Raw genomic sequence first — 14,434 nt, forward strand, 5'->3', positions numbered from 1 at the left:
TATACTCATGCTTAATATTTTCTCTAGAACTTAAGGCCAGCAAATGGAACCTATCAAAAGTTTTTCAAAATCTGAATTACCACAAAATCATATGCATAACCATATTTCCATGTTGTGTTTAATCCCTCAAATCAGGGCTCCAGGGTTTACTGCATGGGGTACAATACTCGCTTTGAGCAATCTTACTAGGGTGTCCTTGCACCTCTTAAGTTAATAATAATGATAATGATAATAATAATAATAATGTCGAAGTTTGTAGATATCATCAACCTGTTGAGTTATCAAGAAAATTTGGAGTGTTTTTTTTTTCCTGAATGGAAATAAAACAAATATGTTTGTATTACTGTAATTTTTTATTCATCAAAATAACCCACCATTTTTGTTAATGACTTCAGTCAATCTGTTCGGCAGCTTTTAAAATTCCATCCACATAGAACTGGGCTGTCTTGGAGGATAACAGTGTTATCCACGTGATTTTTGATTTGCATCTAAATCATTAACTGATTTCCGGAATTTTTTCAAGGAATTTTGCAGGGACTTAAAGAAATGAGAAAAGTGATGGTGTAATGTCAGGAGGATATGGTGGATACAGTAATAAAAGTTCCTACTTTGGTTCCTGCAACTTTGTGCTGGTCTGGTGTTGTCTTGTTAGAACACAAGCCATTTCCTGCTGGATTAGTCCTGGCCTCATCTGCTGTATCATTGAATTTCTTCAGCTGGTGGCAGTACACATCAGAATTGATAATCTGATTGTGTGGGAGGAGATCATAACAAATAATGCCTTTGAAATCCCACCACAGATAAAGCATAACTGTTTTTTGAAGCTGTTTTGGTCAATTCTCACCCAAATTCCTTGGGTTGTTTCCACACTATATTATTGTAAATATACCGTTTCTCATCTCAAGTCACCAATCACTTCAAAAATGGTTTAGTTTCGTTGCATTTTAAGAGCATGTCCTTGTACAGGGGCCACGCTGGTCTTTTCTGTATCATCACACATGACAAACAGGTCCGTACATTTTTTCTCTGACACCTTGTGAGGGATCCACACATCAGAGTGGGAATTGTACCCAAGTTTTCTTAAGTGTTCATGAACGGTACATTTGGCAACTTCCAACATTTTGCTACAAGCTCCCTAACCATGCATTTTGAGCCGGTTCAACGTTTACCTTCAAAAGATCATCATTCAACTTTGAAGGTCTTCCTGAGCAACTTGCATCTTCTAAGCCGAAATCCCATCTTTTGAATCTTGCAAACCATCTCCAAACCATCGACTCACCTACAGCATGTTCACCATATATTTCACAAATGGTTTTACATGATTCTGCAGCATTTTCATCCTTTCTGAAAACAGAAAATCATTACATGCCAAAAATACATTTATTGGTTGTCCCTTTTTGACCTTTTGTAAAGGCTGACAAAATGTAGATGTTCTGACTCATGGTGCGAGATGTAATTGTTAGGTTTCTATGCTACATCTGATGCCAACATGTTGGTCGTACAATTATTAACCCTTTAGCATTTAAACTGACCATATCTGGCCCAAATATTCTACCCTGTTTTATGTTTGGACTTGCCAGATCTGGCCTCTCACACCAACCTTACAATATCATTTTAAAAATCAACAGTTTCCTCATCAAAATCTCAAAACTAAAAACATAATACCTGATCAATTCAAAACTATGTGAATGCTAAAGGGTTAAAGACACACCAGTGAAGATCACTCAGAACTTTCCGGATGACCCAATAAATTCAAAAGATGTATTTGTCAGGCAAGTGATTTGATCCGAGGTCATGTTTTGAAGCTAAAACAATTACAGTATGGTGGGGGGACACATATTAGCCATTCAGAAACAACACAAAGACTTCACTTCACTCAAACATTTATGATTTGGTGTCAACATTTTTATTGCCCCCGCTGTGACCTGGTCACTGATTTGGTTCCACTTCATCTCAGCTAAACATGCGTGTGTGTATATGTGTATATATGTGTGAGTGTGTTTCTTTATATATATGTGTGGGTGTGTGCGTGTAGTGAGGGTGCATATGACCCGGTGGTTAGTGTGTTGCTAGATCCTGGGCTTCATTCCTGGTCCAGGCAGTTCGTTGTGCCCTTGAGCAAGACACTTTATTTCACATTGCTTCAGTCTACTCAGCTGTCAGAAATGAATTGTACCTGTGATTCAAAGGGGCCAGCCTTGTCACTTTCTGTGTCATGCTGAATCTCCCAGAGAACTACATTAAGGGTACATGTGTCTTTGGAATTCTCAGCCGCTTGCACATTAATATCCCGAGAAGCCTGTTCTGTTGATCAGATTGACTGGAACCCTCGTTACCATAACCGACAGAGTGCCAGGTTATTAAAATTGTATCAGTCAGGAAAAATAATCACCGAAAGTAGGAGAAAAAAGCCTACAAGTTCTACAGTTGCATTGTATCTTGGGGGGGGGGGGGGGAGGTCATTATGTTGATAACATTTCCACATATGAAAAGCAGTGAGCTGGCAGAATGGTTAGTATGCCAGGTGAAATGCTTAGTGATATTTCGTCTGTCTTCAAGTTCTGAGTTCAAATGCCAACGAGGTTGATTTTGCTTATCATCCTTTCGGGGTCGATAAATTAAGTACCAGTTATGCACTGGATCGATGTAATCAACTAGACCCCCTCCTCCAAAATTTCAGACCTTGTGCCTATAGTTGAAAGGATTATTTTAAAAGGCCTTTGTTAGAGGCCCTGCTGACAGAGACCCACCTCCTCTTCCGATTCACGACCTTCTGTGTACTTCAATATTCAGCTTTGCCCTTAAGGTGGCGAGCTGGCAGAAACGTTAGCTCAATGGGCGAAATGCTTAGCAGTATTTCATGTCTTCATGTTCTGAGTTTAAATTCTGCCAAGGTCGATTTTGCCTTTCATCTTTTCAGGGTTGATCTAATCAACTGGCCCCCTCCCGCAAAATTTCAGGCCTTGTACCTAGGGTAGAAAAGATTATTTTACTTGGGAACAAATCAGTAAGCTGGCAGCATCATTAGCATGCTGGATGAAATGCTTAGCGGTATTTCATCTGTCTTTACATTCTGAGTTCAAATTCCGCCGAGGTCAACTTTGCCTTTAATCCTTTCAGGGTCAATAAATTAAGTACCAGTTACGTACTGAGATCGATCTAACTGATTGGCCCACCTCTCCCCAAAAATTGCGGGCCTTGTGCCTAGAGTAGAAAAGAACATTTTAACACATGAGTTCATATCAAGAATCCTGCAAACCAAAAGCATAAACAAACTCTATGATGTTCTGTTTTAGAACTATGAGCCTTTCAAACCTAAAATTCTTTAACTTACCAATCAAAGAATATGAAAGTCTTTAGCGGTGACCTTTAGTATGGAATTCCTGGATTGTTTTCCAATTGCTTCATGGTACCCATCATTGTTGCAAATTAAATTGATGTTTCAATATCTCATTACCAATATGTTTTTGGGGTGTTTTTTTCTTTTTTAACAAAAGACAAAAACAAAAGAAAATGACCGTTCTTGTCTTGTTTTAGATTTCCATTTTTTTTTTTCTTTCCAGTAACAAACATAAAGTGTAAGATTTTTTTTTTTTACTTCATTCTCCTTCGTGAAGCAAAAAAATAAATATTTCTCTATTTCATCATTGTCGAAAACAAATCTCTGACACCAAACAGAACAATTATACACAACCAATATAACTTGTCATCTTCCTTGAAATCTGTTTATATTTTCTATAAGCTTTATCACCATCATCATCATCATCAACATCACTGCTCTGCCTTCTTCATTCCATCAAAAACGTTTGAAATATTTGTTGCTATTATTATAATAATGTGCTGCCATGATCGACATACACTAAAAAAAACTTCAAATTACCAATTCTTGTTTTGTTGTTTGTTTTTTTGTTTTTTTTTTGCATTACACTATATAACTTTTTTTTTTTTGGTCTTTGTCTTTGGTCATTGAGTGTTATTTCCCATTTGCTTCCATCTAGAAATCAAAAGAAATCACTATTCTTCTCTTCAAACTTTCTTTTTGTAACCTGGATGTCAATGTTTTGAAACTGACCTCGGCAGTATGAGTTTAATTTGTTCCATGACCGAACTCATCTTACAATTTACTCATTTTACAAATCAATTTTCCCCATTGAAATTAACTAAAATATAATTAATCTGTTTTAAAACAGAAAAGATGTAGTTACAAGTAAAATCACAATTATAAAAAAGAGAATGCAAAAGAAATATGTAAACTGGTTTTATTAACTGCATTATCTTAACGATGAGACAATTTGTGTACTCATACTGTGGATTTCCGCTCGTACTTCAAGACAAAAATTTGTATGAGTCTCGGCTCATACAACAAATTACTCATACAATGGTGAACTCATACTGCAAGGTTCTACTGTATTTCCCATTACATATCAAACAGATTCAGCACTGAGTTGCTGAAGCAGAAATATCGTTATAGCAGATATTCTGTTCAATACTCCAGATTTGCTTGTCAGTTGCTTGACCATAACCACTTGAGCATGTCCCTCAGTGGCTGACAATATGGGCACTTCTGATCGTGAGCAGGAGTAGTTAGGGAGCATCATAACCATGTGTAGAGAAGGATTTTTTTAGGGCAGGGATGAGCAACTTTTCCTCAACAGGGGGCTGCATCATACCATTTTCAAGTGGAAGAGGGCCGCATGATAAAACATATGCGTGAAATATTACTTGCCCACTTCACACTGTGTGATGGACCAGCATCCCGTCTGGGTAGGGAACCTATACACCAATGAAATGGGAAAACCAGCCCTTATGAGCCAGGCATGGCTCGAGAAGGAACAAACAACAACAGCAACACTTTACGCTGAATTTTTTGCAGTTCTTTTTGATTTTATTTGTCTCCGAATGAAAGTTCGTTTGTCTTAGTATGAAATTAGTAACCTAAAAACCTGTTGAGGGCCGCAGGTTGCCCATGCATGCTTTAAGGTTTGAATAATTGTAACAAAAGCAAAGTTTAAAGGAAATATTACCCATTTTTCATACTTTCTAAGGATCAGCAAATAGGAAATAACAGTTCTTAGCCAAAGACAAAAACCTTCTTACCACTGTGTTATTATTCGTTCTTTCCAAAATGGTTAGCAGCATTGCTTCCAGCTCTTTATGTTCTTGCATTCATATTCCACCAAGGTCAACTTTTACCTTTCATCCTTATGATGGTCGAGTGTCAATAAAATAAATACCAGTTGAAAACCAAGGCCCAATGCAACCAACTTGCCCCTCCCCTCAAAAATCATTGGCCTTGAAACCATTCTTATTGACTACCTCCCTCTTTCTCTCTCTTACCTCCTTTCTCCCACTCACACACAAGCAAATCCTCTCTCACACACAAACAAATCATATTTTAGTGTAATTATAAACAACACCATATTTTCAACCGGTCACCAGCTGCGGACCTTACTCCATCTTGTGTTGTAATTCCCTCCGTCTTGTGTTGTAATTCCCTCCCGCAAAGTTCTTATCACGTATCCATAAAACCCGAATTGTGACCTCTAAATGCTTAATACATAGTAGTGGCTGAAACCGAAAAGAAACACTCCCTGATCTCTGAGTTATTCAGTCTTTCGAGTAACGTTACACAGGAAATCCGTCCAGTAATTTAAACTTTAAGCAGCTCTACAAATGACCAGCATTAAGAAGTCCATCCGTATTTTCGTTTGTGTGGTGTAATTGTATCCGTTGATATTAAATCCGGGTTTGAGTGTTACACAGAGTGTAGTTAGAAAATCGACCCCAGGACTTATTCTTTGTAAGCCTGGTACTTATTCTATCAGTCTCTTTTGCTGAACCAGTGAGTTATGGGGACATAAACACACCAACATTGGTCGTCAAGCGATGGTGGGGGGACAAACACATATATACGACAGACTTTTTTCAGTTTCAGTCAACCAAATCCACTCAAAAGCCCATCTGTATCTTTGTTTGTGTTGTAATTGTATTCCTATACAAACATAAACAGACACACAAACATATATATATAATATACATATATATATACACACACATATATATATATATACACACACACACACACACACACACACACACACACACACACACACATATATATATATATAAAATTATTAGTTATAGAATAAAAGCATTACATTTGGGTCAATGACTCAACATACAACAGTCCCCTCAATAAACGGTCAGATATAAAGAAATACATCAAAGTCCACAAATACATAAGAAAATATATATAAAAAAAGAAAATACAACATAAAACACACAATATAAACATTTTTATATATATATATATATATATATTTTCTACTAATAACATACAAATAAATCAAATTTGAGTTAAAAATATAACACTATATATATATATATATATATATATATATATATATATATATATATCTTTTTATAATTTCAATTTGAATAAAATTAAGCAATTCAAAATTCAAAATAGACAAATAAAGCAAAATAAAATAAGATAAAATGAAGTAAAATAAAATACTATAATAGTCCATCGGCTAAAATACTATATCTGATGACACAACTTTAAAATAATTTAACATCATTTAAAGTTATATTAGAAAGTCTTGTACTTCCCTCAAGATACATGTAATAACAACAGACTTCCATAGGTAAAATCTGTCTCTGCTCACCAAACATACAAAAGTTCATAAAAACAACTGGTCAAAGACATAGGTCATAACACACACAGACACCTATGGCCATTTCAATGGTTCACCACCATAGTCCATACACATCATAGTGTACCAGTCATCTCGGAATTTCTACGTTCTCATTTTAAAAACGCCAAAAGAAAGCATTAATATTATTATTGTTATTGAGCTGCCAGAATCGTTAGCAAGCCACGTTCAAACTCCGCCAGGTTCCACTTTGCCTTTCATCTTTTCGCGGTCGATAAAGTACCAGTTTGAACACTGGGGTCGATTTGATCGACTCAGCCTCGCCCCTAAATCTGCTGGCCTTGTGTCAAAATTCGAAACCAACGTTCTAATTGTTATTGACAAGCGAACCGACAGAACCGTGAGCATGCCGAACAAAATACTTATCGGCATTTCGTCCGTCTTGAGTTCAAATTCCGCCGAGGTCGGCTTTACCTTTCACCATTTCGGGGTCGATAATATAAGTACCAGTTAAGTACTAGGTTCGAAGTAATTAACTAGTCCCCTCTCCCAAAATTTCAGGCCTCATTGCTATAGTAGAGAGGGATATTATTGTTGTTATTAACAAACTGGCAGAATCGCTAGCGCTAATGTGTTGGCACTCCGTCGCGGGTTCCAGTTGATCCGATCAACGGAACAGCCTGCTCGTGAAATTAACGTGCAAGTGGCTGAGCACTCCACAGACACGTGTACCCTTAACGTAGTTCTCGGAGAGATTCAGCGTGACACAGTGTGACAAGGCTGACCCTTTGAATTACAGGCACAACAGAAACAGGAAGTAAGAGTGAGAGAAAGTTGTGGTGGAAGAGTACAGCAGGGTTCGCCACCAACCCCTGCCGGAGCCTCGTGGAGCTTTAGGTGTTTTCGCTCAATAAACACTCACAACGCCCGGTCTGGGAATCGAAACCGCTAGTCCGCTGCCCTAACCACTGGGCCATTGCGCCTCCACAGAATCGCTAGCCCTCCCAACAAAACGCTTACTGGCATCTCTTCTGGCTTTACATCCTGAGTTCAAACTCCGCCGATGCTGACTTTACTTTTTGGGGGTCGATAAAATAAGTACCAGTCGAAGACTGGAGATTGGTGTAACCAATTTATAGCCTCCCTCACAATTCACGCAATGTAGCCGAAATAAAAAGAAAAACTAAAAAGACTATTCAAGGGAAGCAACTCTCCGTCGATATTTACCTTTTTATTTCCCTTTGACCGAATTATTATGATTTCCGCCTCATTTTCTTTTTTGTTTGCTAAGACGAAGAGCTAAGTCGATTTCATTGATACCAGTGCTTGTCTGGTACTTATTTTATCGATCCCTAAAAGACAAACTCGACCGAGTTACATTAAAGAGGAATAAGGAGCGTTATACTCGGCCAGTCAGTGACTGATTGTTGTGAAGAAGCGCGCACGCACACACACACAGTTATACACTCAGAGCTGATTGTTACATCGCTGGACGGGCATCTAAAACTGTACTCTTTTACTTGTTTCAGTCATTTGACTGTGGCCATGCTGGAGCACCGCCTTTAGTCGAATCAAATCGACCCCAGGACTTATTCTTTGGATGCCTAGTACTTATTCTATCGGGCTTTTTTGCCGAACCGCTAAGTTGCAGGGACATAAACACACTAGCATCGGTTGTCAAGCGATGTTGGGGGGACAAACACAGACACACAAACATATGCACACATATACATATATATATACATATATACGATGGGCTTCTTTCAGTTTCCGTCTACCAAATCCACTCACAAAGCTTTGGTCGGCCCGAGGCTATAGTAGAAGACACTTGCCCAGGGTGCCACGCAGTGGGAATGAACCCAGAACCATGTGGTTGGTAAGCAAGCTACTTACCACACAGCCACTCCTGCGCCTATGTGTAGATGAAAGGTTGAAAATACGACTACAATATGTCGGGTACTATTACGGAATACTGCAGTAATTAATACTAAGCCGCAGGTGCAGATTATTTTCGCCAGTTATAGCAGATATGGGGTCATTGCCCCTTTATTTGTCGCTAATTTCTTCAGGAAGAGTAAAATGTATCCCTAATATCGTTGTAACCTATCCAACCATCCGTTTCCGCCGCTCATTATTCCTGATAGGGTAGGGTTATGCCAGAAGAGTTCTCAGACCTCCTCCATAGGGTCCTGTCAGAAACAGCTATATTCCGAAGCCTGTCTGAGACAATGGAAATTATCCAACCATTTCATTCTTGGTCGACCCCGTTGATCCCTTTAACCAGTTCGGTTCACCTTGGGCAATCCGTTTCGTGATGGTTTTTTCTTGCCTCTCACATTCTAATACCAGAAGTGTGATCTCTTAATGTGGAGAAGTAACAGTTTGCCCTGCAGCCATGCTGGAGCACCGGCTTTAGTCGAACAAATCGACACCATGGCTTATTCTTTGTAAGCCTAGTACTTATTCTAACGGACTCGTTTGCCGAACCTCTAAGTTACGGGGAAGTAAAGAAGCTAACATCAGTTGTTAAGCGATGGTAGGGATACAGACACACACACACACGCATATATATGTATATATATATATATATATATATATATATATATATATATATATACACACACACACACACACACACATATATATATATATATATATATATATATATATATATATATATATATATATATATATATACACACACACACACAACCAACAACTGATGAAGGGTCGTTCTTTATGCTGTTTGTTTTGTTTTCCATTTAAGTCTTTCGTTGTTCGAAAGAATAATTCATGTTCCATGTACTCGTGCTTCGTATTATTTTGTTGTACACGTTTCGTGACATCCTGTGCCCACATATGAATATATATCTACGTATAGACGTGTGGAGGCGCGATGGCCCAATGGTTAAGGCAGCGGACTCGCGGTTTCGATTCCCAAATCGGGCGTTGTGAGTGTTTATTGAGGCTCTACGAGGCTCCGGCATGGGTTGGTGGCGACCCCTGTTGTATTCTTTTGCCCCAACTTTCTCTCATTCTTTCTTCCTGTTTCTTGAGTAACGCAGCGATGGACTGGCGTCCCGTCCAGCTGGGAGGAACACATACGCCATAGAAACCGGGCCCATAATATTTTATATTATATATATATAATATAAAAAATGTATATATAATATATATATATATATATGATATAAATTATATATATATATATATGCATATATACATACGTATATGTACATACATCTATTATTTTTATTTATGCGTCCTTTCAAAGCCTAGCCAGGCTCATGAGCCCGGTTTCCCAGTTTCTATGGCGTATATATATATATATATATATACATATATATATATACACACCCACAATGGACTTCTTTCAGTTTCCGTCAACCAAATTCACTCACAAGGCTTTTGTCGGCCCGAGGCTATAGTAGAAGACACTTGCCCAAGGTATCACGCAGTGGGACTGAACCCGGAACCATGTGGTTGGGAAGCAAGCTACTTACTACACAGCCACTTTCTAACCATTTCGTTCTTGGTTTACCCCTAGGTCTCCTATTGGTTGGCTCAGCTTTAAGAATCCGTCTTGTGTTGTAATTCCCTCCCGCAAAGTTCTTATCACGTATCCATAAAACCCGAATTGTGACCTCTAAATGCTTAATACATAGTAGTGGCTGAAACCGAAAAGAAACACTCCCTGATCTCTGAGTTATTCAGTCTGTCGAGTAACGTTACACAGGAAATCCGTCCAGTAATTTAAACTTTAAGCTGCTCTACAAATGACCAGCATTAAGAAGTCCATCCGTATTTTCGTTTGTGTGGTGTAATTGTATCCGTTGATATTAAATCCGGGTTTGAGTGTTACACAGAGTGTAGTTAGAAAACTGCTGAACACAAGAGATTGTTTATAAGATATTTAGTTACATCATCTTACGTATATTTCATTAACACAAGGAGGTTATTAATTGCATAATGCAAGTTACATAATCACGACTTATGGTCAAACCATCAGAGACGTTTCTGACGAAGTCTTCATTATACAACACATTATCTAACTAATCATCACCTTGTACGTAAAATAATGTAACTGCAAATTTTAGAAGCAATCTGTCAAGTTAGTATTAATTAATTATAAATGAGTGGGGGGATAAGACTACGAGGGGTATATGCGTTAAGGGATTTATGTGTGCCTTGGATCAGTGGTTTTATGTCAGGTGGCCCTTTGATGACTGATGACTGATAGATAGGACCTATGAAAGGAGGGTTCAGCTAAATGTAGGCTCCTAATGTAGTACTTCTCAACCATTTTCCCCCTATGGACTCAACTGATTTCTATTATACTCATGTGGACCTTTATAAGCCAGTCCATGTTTCTAAAAAATCTTGTTTTTATAATTGAATATTATTAGGAATTGTATAAACAAAAAATGTTAAAATATTTCATGACTTGTAGAAGTAAAACGTATTTATTGCGCTTAGATTTAAACATCAAAATTTGATATGAACCCTTAAGGGTCGTATGGGCCCTGAGAATCACTGACCTAGTGGAACTCCTTAAGAAAACTAAAATCTAGTCCCTTTAAATTTTGAGAAGCGTTATTTTTGGATACCCGAAGGCAGTCTTGTTCGATGTTGTGAAATTTCTGTTAGAGACCCTATTAACAGAGCCACTCTACCCATCGACCTTCTGTGTACTTCAATATTCAGTTTTTCCCTCAAGGCGGCGAACTGGCAGAAACGTTAGCACGCTCGGTGAAATGCTTAGCGGTATTTCGTCTGTCTTTACGTTCTGAGTTCAAATTCCGCTGAGGTCGAGTTTGCCTTTCATCTTTTTGGGGTCGATATAATCGACTGGTCCCTTCCTGAAAAATTTCAAGTATTGTGTTCTTGAGCAAAACACTTCATTTCACGTTGCTCCAGCCCACTCAGCTGTCAATGGGTTAAACCCATGACGGGCTGCCCAACCGATCAGAGGGAAGGTCGGTCTGCTTGCCTAGCCAGCAGAGCGGTGTAATTCGCAAGCTAAGAAGCTATGCAAAGCGCGTTGTAAGCAGCGATGTATAACAACAACCTATAGTCTGGTTGATCACGCAACCCCTGTGCCTACAATAACTAAACACAAGCGTTACTCAACTAAAACACTAGACATTGCTCCAGATGCTGCGAATCAGTATTACATGTGTACGTATGTGTGTGTGTGTATACAAACATATATATGTATGTATGTATGTGTGTGTGTGTGTGTGTACATACATACATATATATATACTCTTTTACTTGTGTCAATTCATCCCCCCTGTACATCAAGATTTCCTATCGGATAGGAAATCTTGATGTACAGGGGGGATGAATTTTTGGCAAGGGATTTTTACGCTGTAAACCGGGCGGGGTACGTCGCTGGATTTCGGTTGACTGGTTTGTTTACATTCTGTAAGAAAATAACGATGGTAGGTTGCGTGCCGTCGATTATTCTTTCACCCTCTTGGATGATGTGTGTGTTTTGCTAATAATAGTATTGGTGATGGCAATAATGCGACCCTGATGAGATGGAGTATCCAGAAATTTGTAATATGTTGTAATTTGTTACAATATTTTACGAGACATCTGATGATGTGGTTTATTTTTCCGGGATACCCTATTGAAATGTGCATAGGTTTGGCTTATTGTGGTTGTTTCTGTTATTATAATTGTTGCTGCAATAAAGTATCTTCAATGCATTGATTTTGAGCTCTATCCTTTAAGAGACATGTATACATATATATATACAAAAACTCAACTGTGAGTTTTTGGCTAAGACTGTTAACAGATACTATACATTTTGTAAAATTTGTTTTATAAAAGTATATATTTAATATATATATATATATATATATATATATATATATATATATATATATATATATATATATATATATATATATATATATTGAAGTTAGAAAATACACATAAATCTCAAAACGTGTTCTTTTTAATTTTAGTAATAGATTTATTCAAATACCAAACCGGTTTCAACAATTTTTGCTTAACAACGATACAAATATATAAATGGTTTAAGAGAGTTTAAAGTTACAAGGTAAAATTTGGTAGACGGAAACTGAAAGCTTGTCGTGTGTGTGTGCGCTCGTGTTCATGCGCATGCATGTATAGATAGATAGATTTGTTGTTGTGTTGTTGTTGGCACTCCGTCGCTTATGACGTCGAGGGTTCCAGTTGATCCGATCAACGGAACAGCCTGCTCGTGAAATTAACGTGCAAGTGGCTGAGCACTCCACAGACACGTGTACCCTTAACGTAGTTCTCGGGGATATTCAGCGTGACACAGTGTGACAAGGCTGACCCTTTGAATTACAGGCACAACAGAAACAGGAAGTAAGAGTGAGAGAAAGTTGTGGTGAAAGAGTACAGCAGGGTTCGCTACCATCCCCTGCCGGAGCCTCGTGGAGCTTTAGGTGTTTTCGCTCAATAAACACTCACAACGCCCGGTCTGGGAATCGAAACCGCGATTTTATGACCGCGAGTCCGCTGCCCTAACCACTGGGCCATTGCACCTCCACAGATAGATACATAGATATTGATGTGTGGGTGTGACCCGTCCAACCACTTGACAACCGGTATTCGTTCGTTTACATCTCCGAAACTTTACAGTTCGGCAAAAAGAGATCAATAGAACAAGTATTTAGCTTTAAAAACAAAGCAGTTCTGGTGTTGATTTATTCGACTCAAACCTTTCCAGCCAGTGCACGAGCATGGCCAGAGGCCAATGAGTGAAACAAGTGAAAGATAGATTATAAACGTCATGGAAACGTTCAAAAATGTATTTTTGTAAAATTGAAAACTAAAATCTTTCAGAAAGTGTGAGGAAACATTTTGGACGAAGACAGCACTAAGCCATTTTTTTTTTTTTTTTTTTTCTTTTAATAATTTGATCAGGAAGCTGGCAGAAACGTTAGCACGCCAGGCGTATTTCGTCTGCCTTTACGTTCTGAGTTCAAATTTCGCCGAGGTCGACTTTGCCTTTCATCCTTTCGGGGTCGATAAAGTATGTACTAGTTGCGTATTGGGGTCGATCTAATCGACTGGCCCCCTCCCCCATAATTCGATCAGGAAAAATGGGTTACGTCCATAAATTTTCTTAGCTTTTAACACAAACATACACATGCACAGATACACGTGGTAAGAAGCTTGCTTCTCAACCACATGGTTCCAAGTTCAGTCTCAATGCATGGCACCTTGGACAAGTGTCCTCTACTATAGCCTCGGGTCAATCAAAGCCTTGTGAGTGGATTTGGTAGAAGGAAACTGAAAGAAGCCTGTCATATACACACACACACATATATATATATAGCACCCACACCACTCACCATCATCCGTACACCCACACGCCATCATCTACACACCCACACACTCTCACATACACGCGCGCGCGCATCTTCGTTTTGGGATCACCAATACTTTATTATCTCCTCTTCTTCCTAGCTCTACTGCCAAACTATTTTTCCCCAACCAGCCGCCATGATTGATCGCTAAATCCGCAAGTATTTTTTATTCTCCCTCTGTTTATCTTCTCTTATTCCTTTCTGTTGAAGAGCAGAGGCTCGAAATGTAAAAGACTTTCTCATTTTCCCGAGCGTCAAACTAATACACTGGCTTATTGTTCATACATCTTTCGTTTTTCTGTAAATTTCAACTACATATACAGAGAGAGAATGGAAAAAAAAAACTTGTAGATTTCAGCGGTCCTGTCTTGATATACGAATTAATTTGTTTGCAGAGATCGCTCG

The sequence above is a fragment of the Octopus bimaculoides genome, chromosome 26 (genome assembly GCF_046866305.1).
Source record: "Octopus bimaculoides isolate indiv1 chromosome 26, ASM4686630v1, whole genome shotgun sequence".
NCBI lineage: Eukaryota > Metazoa > Mollusca > Cephalopoda > Octopoda > Octopodidae > Octopus > Octopus bimaculoides.